The 11,233-nt window shown below is 39.3% G+C and overlaps 1 long non-coding RNA gene across 2 annotated transcripts; it reads left to right on the forward strand.

Annotated features, from left to right (window-relative positions):
- The first annotated feature begins 1,520 nt into the window (after positions 1-1,520).
- On the forward strand, positions 1,521-11,231 carry LOC137856405 (uncharacterized). Of its 2 annotated transcripts, XR_011096429.1 has the most exons (7): positions 1,521-1,618; positions 1,734-1,786; positions 4,006-4,086; positions 5,217-5,279; positions 8,535-9,636; positions 10,508-10,627; positions 10,732-11,231. It is a non-coding gene; the product is annotated as an uncharacterized lncRNA (long non-coding RNA). The 2 variants fall into 2 exon arrangements; XR_011096428.1 differs by having other exon boundaries at positions 8,535-10,627.
- Positions 11,232-11,233: the final 2 nt, after the last annotated feature.

Raw genomic sequence — 11,233 nt, forward strand, 5'->3', positions numbered from 1 at the left:
GAAGGCACTCCGGGCGTGCTGCCTCCTGCGTGCCGTGAGCCCCACGAGTCCTGCTCAGGGCCCCGTCTCGCCCGGTCACTGGTGATGCCGGGTAGTCGGCAGAAAGCGGTCTGGTTGTTAAGGAGCACTTGTCAATTAGGCTGCAGCTGTGCCTGGCTGTACTGTTCCCAACTAAATCTTCTGTCCTGGAGACAAGGTTAAGGAAGTAGGTCCTTGTCTCCCTTCAAGGAGACGAGGTTAGAGAAGTACGGCCTGTAATTAATGTCTAGCTTTTAATATTATTGGCTGAAAAGAGTTGCAAATGTGACAGCAGACAGCAACTGCCAAGATACAGATACAGCAAACTCAGAAAAGATCTTAGTCATTAGAAGACCACCAGAATAATTTGAAAAGGAGAAGGAAGAAGACAAGGTTTGTATAATGTCCCACATGGTCCTAGGGAAAATAATTTAGGCTAAATATTCTTTGGATGTATGGAGAGCATTTGCAGGGCTAAATTTATCCCGGTGACACAGACATTGCTGGGCTTGAGCTGGGTTCCTGATCTGACCTGCCCTCCAGAGGAGCCTGTTGTTATCCCTTGGTTGGGAAAGGTCCCCGTGTCCTCAGGCTAAAAAGGCCTTTGGGAATAGCCCCCATGGTAACATAAAACCAGATTGTACTAATTTCAGCTCGGGCATTCCCTGACTGCTAGTGCCTCCTCCCACAGCCCTACTGGCCCGGCTGCGTGTACCTCGCTCTTCCGCAGGGAAGGGCGCTAAGAACTCTTATGGCAGGATCAAGAGCTGAATGCTGCTTTTCAACAAAATACCTTTTTTTTTTTTTTTCTTTTTTGTTTTCCTTCCTAATTTCCTTTTGTACTATGTTGTACAAATTTCTCTTACGTGTGTCTCACACGTTTTGTATTCACACAGAGAACTTCAAAGAAGAAGTTCCAAATAAATGTCAACAGAAGTAAGCACATGCAGCACGTTATCCTTACTGTTCCGGACTGTGAAATGCACTTTATATGTTTGTCAGAAGTGTGTGCTTGTTTCCCATCCCATTTGGGACAGGGAGCAAACATACTTGAATTACTTCAAAATTGCATGCTTAAATCCTGATCTATGACAAACACATCTTAAGTTCAGTATCTTAAGTAACATATCTTAAGACAAAGTATCTTAAGTTCATTTTTGTGTTTCTGGTTATGTAAAACACCCAGCACTTTCTTCCTTTGTGTGTCTCTTTGGTATCAGTTCATATTAACTTATAAAATCTTGCATTTTAGTGACTTCTATTCCTGCTAGTCCTGAAGAGGTAAGTGCCCTGGGAACAGTAGTTGGACGCTATTTTTCTTGTTCGTCAGTGTAGCTGTTAGTGGCTTTCATTGCAGAGCCTCCCTTACACCAATACAGCGATGACATGTAATGTTTGGTTCCTAAATTGCCCTTGTGGGGCTAAGTTGGAAAAATTAAGCCTGTTTTTTTTTTTTTTTTTTAAATCTGGAACTTGACTGAAATGGATATATTCATGTGTCTTTAGGTTCTGTTCTTCGCCCAATACTCCATTGCTGGTGGATCACAAGTTACCACTGAGCATTCACAGTTTCCTGGCAATCTTTTTTAATTTGAAAGAGGTAGTTCAACATCAAGAGCTTCTGCTTTAAAATGTTTTTGTCATGTCCATTGTCCCTGACAGTGGGAGCACGTAAGCCGTTCCTGAGAGTGCTTATGTGCGTGCTTTTTCCACAGGCCTCACTCCTTTGGCTTTACCCTGTGGCTGTGAATTTGCCCGAGCTGTTAAGGTAAGTTTATGGGTTTTGCACAGAAAATGGCCAGTGAGGAGGCCCAGCGTCATGCAGAGCTCTGCATTTCCACATAGGGAGCTTGAGTAGCAGTGTTCCCTCTGGCTTGTGAAGGCCACCTCACATCTATGGGCTGTGGGGACGTCTCCCTGAAGGGGAGGCTCATCTCTGCCCTTCCCGTGAGAGAGCTGTGCGCCAGCTGCACGCGTGTAAGGGGAGGGAATGAGCACAGAACTGGCTTCCCCTCCAGCACCAGGTGTAGTACAGCCTGGAAGGGCAGCTCACTGCTACGTTTGTAACACAGTGCCTTAACAATTAATTGCTCCACTGCAATTTTAATTAAATGCTCGTGGCGCCGATGGTTAATCATTCCTTGTGGCTTAAGTACTCCAAACAAATAGAAAATAAATAACTTTAATTATTTAAAAACGAGATGGGGTAATTCCATGCATCTCTAGAAGAAATGAACTATTGATGGAGTTTTAAAAACCACATTCATGCAGCGTCATTATCCTCTTGTTTTCCTGGAGACATCTTGTCCATGTCCAAGTGTCCAAGCATGCTACATCAGGAGAGTGGTGCCAAGCTGAAGTTGATCTAACCCATTGTTGCTCTGAGGCTGTGCTTCACAACCAGCAGGACAGTTTTCCAAAATGGAGCCACCAGTCCTTTCGAAATAATGAGATACCCAATGCTGTTTCTTGACAAAACTTCTGGGAATTGAAATGAAGCATTACAATAATTCAAGGTATCAGGCAACTTGAAATGATTCAAGAGGCTATGTTTCTTTCTTGAAAAGCATTTTAAAACATATTAAAAGACTTCGGTAAGCCAGCATCGAAATTGTGGGTACATATGGGAAACAGATTTGGTTTCTCCCCCGTTTTGTGCTTGTTCATTTGAGCGCTCTCAGGAAGATGCCTGCTTTTTCCCTCAGTGGCTGCTTCTCACGTGTTGTAACCTACATAAATTCTTAATGTTTTACTATACTTTTTGCAATGGAGATGTTATTGGTTAGGTAATAAGAAAAAAACCCAGTTCTACGGTGTAATGTGCATTTTTTGCACCTTATGAGAATATTGAATAGACTTCATTATTTTTTTCAATACAAGTCTGAATTCTACCATTTGATTACCTGAACCAAAAGCATTTCAATATGCCATCCATCACCCTGACCAGTGTAAAATGCTGAATATTCAGATTAAATTGGAACTTTTTTTCTATGAATAAGGAATTTGATTCAATTCTATAATATACAGTGTCTCTGGGGAGAGGAAATTGAGCTGAAGGTCGCTGAAGGCAAGTGAGAAAATTGTATTATCCAAATACAAAATTCTTTTTCTTATCATCAAAACCTGAAATACAGCCATGGGGAATAAGGGGGTCAAGAGAGAATTCAATTAGAGATGAAAATGGAAAAGGTGCATTTTTCAACTTACCTTTCATTTTTCCAAACAAGTGGCAGCAGTGAGCTGTATGAGGACAATGAAATATTTGTCAAGCGGTTTGAACTTCTTTTTTTTTTAATAGAATTCAGAAAACATTCTCAATCAGTTATAAAGAGATAGTAAAACTCCATATGAACATGGAATCTCCAATTCTTTATAACCTTAACCATTTCAGTTTTGGGTTGTTCATCAGTGGTGCAAGGAAGAGAATGAGTATCTAATTGTAACAATTTATGTGCATAGAATTGTATGGTGAAGGAAAAAAAAAATTCTCAAATGCTCATAATTAGTTTCCCCTGCAATTTTCTGCAGTTTTCCCTCTCTGACTCATAATGCTAAATGATTAATGTTCAAAATAATTGTAGAAGTATGATACTGTCATGCCATAAAATGCTTGCTTTTCTCTTCATTTATTTTAGTGTAGGTACCAAGAACTTGTAAACCAGACCCTTTTGAATGTGGCCACCTCTGAAATGTCAACAATTGCAAATTCAGACCATGGTTTAGCAAAGAGCTGCCATGCTTGCTCCATTTTAAACTGCGTGTATGGTGTCGCTGTGTTGGCATGCCTGCGTCAGCAGGACAGCTTTCCTGCTGTTAAAGGCATTTGAGCTAACTCTAGGGCTAATTTTAGAGGAAAGAAGATTTCCAGTGAGATCCTGGAATGCTCATACGGCAATCTTCTAAACTTGCTGTGTAAATTACAGAGTGCTTTATGCGAGTACCTCTACATAGCTTCCAGAGTTCTTAGCCTGTGTCTATACTTTTCAGTTTTATTTGCAGTGTTTCCTGAACATTTGTTCTTTTGGAGACAAAATAAGTGTGGTATTCACAGAGACCTTTTTGTGGTTGGTAAGTATTCAATTTTAATAATTTATCATTTCATAATCACTCATAGCCTCTTTTATTAGGATAGATAGTACCTTATATAACCCAGCGTCCAAATACATTTTAATTCTTAGGGGCACAGGTTTGACATTGCAGGTATCAGTTCTGAGTTTGGGTTGGATCCAACATCAGTTAGAAGGTAGTGAAACTTCTCTCATGTTTTGTGAAAAGTAATTTGAAAATGTTGCTGCCCTCTAAGCCCAATGAAGTTGTGCCCGTGGTATCACCTGACAAGAAAATCTTCAAAGTTTACCTCAGTGTAATAACCTGAATCCAAACACTGCCTTTTTGTTATATTTGTAATACTGGGTAATTATTAAATGTGCGATGTATTGACTCTGCAGCTATTCCTTCTGTCAACAAATTAGCCTCTTAAAAAACTGACATGAGCAAACACAACCTGCATTCTCTTGACAGAGGAGCCCTGGTGCAAATGTTGGCTGTGCAGATGTGAAATTTGGCCTTTCACTGCTTTGAGAGCACCTGTGTTTGGTATGGTCAGGGAACAGAAGCAAGGAGCTTCTGGTCAGCAAATCACTGAATGCCTGAAGGGCAGAGAAGGGAGAATGCAGGGAGATGACTCATGTCCCCCCAGATCCTGTGGTCCTTCAGAACGTGTGGCCCGAGCCTTTCCCAAAACAGCCTTTTCTTGTGCCCTAGGACAAAAATCCCAATTCTTGGAGTGTTTTTGTAAAAAAATTGCATTTCAATTTTGTTGGCTTGTTTAATTTAAAGTATAATGTGTTGTGCTACAGACACTGTAGTGAATTTATTTCTGTGAGAATTCACTTCCTATACTTTTTTGAAGATTCTACTGTGAACCCATCTGTATTTTCAAGTGCCAAACTACCTTTGTAAGACCAATGCCTAATGGATTCACTGGATTTCAGTGGAATTGAAAGGGCTCTTCTGTTCAGATTGGATTGCAAGATTGGGGTCTTTGTAAAGAAAAATTCCTACTAGATGGATCAGGAATGTCTGCATGCTACTTATATAGAGATTTGAATATGTATTTCTGAAGAGTGCCAAGGAGTTTTATATTTCAGAACTAATGAAATAACACTTACTTTAATTTTCTTTTCAACCTATCACAGGAACAAGAATTTCATCAACAGTTGCTGAATTTTTCAAAGTGAAGGAAAAAGGACATTAGATAGGTAAGATTATTCAGTCTGGTTTTATTTGAATCTACTGAACTTCCTTCTATTTGACAAAATGTAAAATTAATGTTTTTGGAATCTAGGGACTTCTATAACCTAAGAAAATTAAAAAATAAAGGGAGTTTTACTGAACTGAAATGAAATAGGCTGTTAGAAGAAAATCAGCCTCTGGTAAAGAGAAGGGAAGAAAAATTATAAAGAGAAATCACATTGACAGAAACCTCAAACATTATGGAAACAAGTAGGTCAAAAGAGTTGTTCAAAACAATATACCTTTGGAGTATATATTATCAAAAGCACCATTAATTCTTTAGGCAGAAAGACACCTAAGATCAAACAGATGCAAATTTATAGCTAACCGTTAAAGAACTGCTTGGGTGATGGGAACAAAAGGAAATAAATACAGTGCTGAAAATAAAACCAGGTGATTATTAGAATTAAAATAAATTATAGCAAAATAATATAAAATAAATGTCAAATAAAATAAATGCCTTTAATATTTGAAAGCAAACTAAACCTCAGTGTTTGAAAATACAGTTCTATGGGGTAGACCTCCTGCAGAAGTTTTATGATTAAATACTAAAATTTGGGAAAGGGAATTAAAAGCAATGTAAACCACCTGGACTGTAAAGAAGAATTTAATTTTTGTAACCAATTTTGTAAAAGAATAGAGAGACTGTGGACTTCTGGAGCATGCAATAAAATAGAGGCTATGCAGTAAAACAATAGTTGGGGAGAGGCAAACATCAAGGCAAACTACATATACATTGGAAATGTGTCACGATATAAGAGAACTTCATCTCATTGCTTCAGAGGCTTCACTTTAAGAGCAGAGGGGCCAGAAGATGTAGGCAACAAAGAAGAACAAATGTTATACAAGAGACCTGAGGGTGACTTGCCCTGCATGTCTCTAGTAAGATGCTAGAGATGCATAGCTCAGGTGAAATTAGCTTAGGAGTTGAGGCCAGGTACCAGCTTGGACATGTAAGGCCAAACCAATGATGTAGATTGCCGTAGATAAACAATAAAGGGCATGTGGACATGTACGGATTTTTTTAGCTTAATTTAGGTAAATCACTTTAATGGTTAAACACGGCTTGGAAGTGCAGCCTGATGACTGTTCTGTGTTAACATCAAGGAAATGTGTTGTCTAGGTGAGAGACTGACCTACTTAATTAAATACTTCTGGGAAGACTTCTTAAATATCAAAACCCTTTTCCACACAGTGTTAGGATTATGAGATCAATCATTCAAGAGCTGGGAGTTCCCAGTGGTTAAAGTATTTGTACATACAGCTCTATTGTATTTTACTGTGGAGAAACTACTACACAAGTGGAGCAGTAGACAAAGTACAGTGTTAGAGCAACATGGCCATGGGGAATTGTTTGTCCTTGGGGTCCTGGGCTGGCATCATTAGAGCCAAATTGCAGCAAGACTTGCATGCTGGTGAATGGAGAGTGCACTGCTTTGTATCATGTTCAGCAGCCCAGGGGATGAGCCAGGCTCCTTGGAGCAGTTTCAATTCTGACCTTCTCCCTCTGTGTCTGTACCACCCCAGGGGAATGGTGGAAAAAAAGACACTGTCCCCTTCTATAACCCTTGCTAGACTCATGGAAAATGAGCATCAAATGCTTAACAGTATGGGACTGCCCTTCCTAATGCTGGTCTTAAATTTGCTGCCATTTTACTGAGATATTTAGAAAAGTCCACAAAGAGTGGAAGATACATTTTTGGAGATGGAAACCTGGAGGGAGCTCCCTTGAGTAGGTGACAAATTTTTCATGGTTGTGCCAGCACACGCATCTTATTTTTTTTTTCCTTTGAAGTTTTCAACTTGAATGACTTCTAAACACTGTTTGTTCTGTGGGCCATGGTATGGTGACCTAAGGATCCATTCCAGCTCCCATTTATATTGCTGGAGCAGTCCTCTCTGACTGTAAGGAAGCATGACCTTAGCAAACAGCATTCACCTCAGGTATAAGGGAAGATCCTACCCATGTCAGCAAAACAATTTCTAAACAGCCAAATGTGAAATGGTGTCAAGTGTAACAGACCACCTTGTGGAAGAAGGCTATGCACAGTGAACTGTGATTTAAAGTGTACTCTAGCAAAAATGAGTACTTCAGTTACTTCTGCTCTTTTGGATCAAAATCTCAGTGAGATGTTGAACACCTTGAGCCCTTGTTGAACCCTCGTTGAACTTGAACCCTTGTTGAAGGGTTGTTGAACCCTTGATGATCTCAGTGAAACTTAATGTTGCAACAACCAGGATGGTGCTGTAGCAGGACAAATACAGATTCAGATGTACTAGAAGTCAGTTTTCTTTAGGAAAATGTAATTAGAAGAAACACAAGCAGAAACTGCTAGAACTGTGTAACCATATCCCATGGGGCTGGTTCTTCCATTTAAGAGAAATCTGCAGAATGACCCCCCCCCCCAAAAAAAAAAACTTTCCTTCTCTGTTTTTATAACTACAATATGAGGGAAGCATCTTAACATGGATATGACTGGGTTCCTCTTATGTATAAGCATAAAACGTTTATTTTCAGTTGCAGAGCCATTATTGCAACAGTAAACAAGAAATGAGTGATCAATTTTAAATTGATGAACAGGAAAGAATTCCAGTGGATAGAATAAGTTATGTTGAAGTTATTTGGTGAGAGCAGATTAGGCAAAATCCAACACTTGTGTTCACTAAACTTTTCTAATGAAAAGTAGACTCACAGAGCCTTGTTTATTAGCTTTTTTTTTTTTTTATTAGCAACAAATTGCGTACTGTGGTATGCATATTGATAGTTAAATCTGTACTTGTTCTCCCCCATGCATGAATATATACACATGTACTAATTGCTTTACATACAGAAGCAGTCAGCTGAAAAGCCCAGAGAGAGTCTGGCTGCAGCAGAGCTTTTCCTGTTTACTTTGTTGTCAGTGGGATCATAGACTTATTAAAATACAGCTATAAACTGGTAAAATTCTCCAGCCTTTACTCAAGCAAGATTTGTCCAAGAGGATTCTCTGCATTAAGTGCAGTGTGCAATGAAAACCTTGTAATCAGGAAGAAATAAATACATATGAAAAGATAAATTCAATCATATAATTGGATTACACGAGTGTATTACATAATAGTCTTTTTTTTTAAGAAAAGATACTAGATTGGTAGACATAGAATTTTCATAATTATTTCTTTTGGTACCTGGGTCTTACCAGGAGAGAAGAAACATCCCTTTTCATTTTTTTTTTTTGCCTCAGAAGCAGAAGCTCTTCTTTACACCATACCATTTATTTACCACATATATGGCTCCTGAAGACTCAACTCATGCAGGATGTATACCATATGCATGATGATAGACTTGACAGCCTTGCCTGACGGGCATGGAGATTCGTGATGGGAGAATGTGAAATTTAAAAGTTAAGCAGTATCTGAAGACTCTTGAGTTCAGAAGTCCAAAAGATTCTGTACAGGGCAGGACTTCTGAAGTGTCTGAAACATGAAGCTGCATCAGCGGAGGGTCAGTTTGGATGTTAGGATAAGGTTCTTCACCAAGAGGGTGATTGAGCACTGGAACAGGCTCCCCAGGGCAGTGGTCACAGCACCGAGCCTGCTGGAGTTCAAGAAGCATTTGGACAAAGCTCTCGGACATAGGGTATGATTTTTAGGTGGTCCTGTGTGAGGCAGGAGCTGGACTTGATGATCTTGTTGTGAGTCCCTTCCAACCTCTGATTCCATGATTCTAAGTGTCCTCCCTGGACAGAAAAAGTACTGCAACGTGAAAAACTAAGTCTAAACTAAGATTAAATCCATACTTGGGGGTCCGTAGTCAACTACAAAGGCTCACTATGGACAAGTTACCGTGAGATGTAGAAAAGAGAAACCTATTAAGTTTTGGGAAACTCTTTTTTATATTCTCTGGTGGCCATGCTGCTGTCTGATGAAGAAAGAAGATGAAAATCATATTGCTAGAGAACGTGTGCAGGAATTCCTCAGTGGTAACGATGCACAGTTCACTAACTAATGCCTCTCTTCCTGCAGTCCCCAGAGGTTGAAACAGTTAGTTGAATGAGCTTTTATCTGAACAGGGCATAAAACACCCATCAGCTGGTATGCTTCTGATATAATTTTAAGTGTTTTGCTTAAAAATACATAACTGTGAATATTGAACTCCTTAGATGATTCCTTCATGAATGAATAAGGAAGCTTCAGATTCATCTGTTCCAGATAAGTCAGGTGTCTGTAAAGAATCTGTGCACGTGGTACCCACTCTTTGCACTGAAGAAACAAGAGAAAGTGCTTCTAGCCCTGTGAAGGGAGTGGAGTGCTTGTCCTTGTCAAGAGTCTCTGAAGGCATCCCAGGTGAATTTTGTTTCAAAAATAAATATGAAAACTCTTTCCATTTCTATGAATCCTCACTTCCTAAGACAGACTTGTAGTAACCTCTCATGTAACCTTGACCTCAGTTGCAAGCAGCTCTTCCAAAATGTTCATCTAAGGAAAGAAAAATCTAAAGAATCTCTCATTACTGCTGCTGCAGCTAGAAGATCCTTTTTCTCTCCCTACATCCTAGGAGCTCATCTAACTGCTAGGTGTCTAGACCTACCTTTTGGCAAATGGTAACAATGTGAACCTGTAAAAAATAAAGGAAAGGGAAAATATATTTTTTTTTTCTTCTGACACCTACACAAATCAGAGGCTGTGCGTGTACCATGTCTTCAGTACTGCCGCTGCAGTGACTGCAGGTCGTGTTTGGAGTGGTAAGCTTCATCATCAGCACTATAGAATTCCTAAATATTTACTGGGAATGTTGGATTTGCTGTTTTTGCAGTGAAGCTTATAAATTGCAGTATGAACAACCAGGAGAAGACATGCAAATATATTTATTCGTATGTGTAAATTAAGCTAAATAGGTGCATGTTCATATTTCATGGTGATTCATGAATCAGGTGATTCAATGCAGGAAGAATCACCTCTCTCCTTGCTATCAAAAGCAATGCATCAGATAGGCACCTGTTTCTCAAATGATAATAACATGATGATATACTCTTTCATTATACATGTATAAGAGATGTGTTTCTGAGTCTTCTTGTAATGCTTTGGTACTTTCTTCATTCCCATAAAATTGCAATTTCCAAATTGTGAGAGACTTTTTGTGGTATTTGGGATGGGCTAGGCAGAGAGAAAACCAGCCATTTCAATCCATTGCTTTTGTTATTTCTTCTTCTTGCAGAAACTTCAGCCCTCTAGCTGCTCGTGAGGTGGTAACGTATGTGTAACTGTTAGTCTGACTGAGCATGCCTCTGGTTTTTGCTGTTCTTTTTGAGATAGCTTAAGAAGCAATACATTTATGGTAAGTCAAGTAAATGGTGTGTCAGAGGCACATAAAACTGTCTTATACAAGCATTCATAAAAGACTTTTCTTGTGGTAAAAAATGGCATCTATTTTTCTTGCAGTGGAATATACCTTATTCTGAAGATCTAAATAAAACCCATGACTGTGCAGAGGGAAGATTTTTGAATGCTGCAAACAAACAGAGGTCTGCACTGTTATTTTTCTCCCGAAGTGCAGTGCTGACTGACTGGTCTACTGAAATGAATTTTTCCTTTAATTTTGCACTTTTTCATAATATAAGTGTACAAGGGAATGTGACAATATGCTCGCATCATAACTGCTTCCCCTAATGTAATGCATATGAACTATAGTCTATAAAAATACCATGAAACAAGAGGTCTAGAGTTCAGCAAAAATAAGATCAGTATTTATGTGGAAGGATTGTTGTCATTCTGTGTCGTTTATTGTAGCTGCTGGCAGCCTAGAAGTTTATTGCATTCGTTCTCCCTGTTCTGCAATACTGACAAGTCAGCATGATCCTGTACCCTTTAGAGTAAGTGCAAATTTAGAAAATGTGTCTGCATTGTGGCAAATAAAGGCAGCCAGAGCTGAGAAAAGTGAACC

This window comes from Anas acuta, chromosome 1 (genome assembly GCF_963932015.1).
Source record: "Anas acuta chromosome 1, bAnaAcu1.1, whole genome shotgun sequence".
Lineage (NCBI taxonomy): Eukaryota > Metazoa > Chordata > Aves > Anseriformes > Anatidae > Anas > Anas acuta.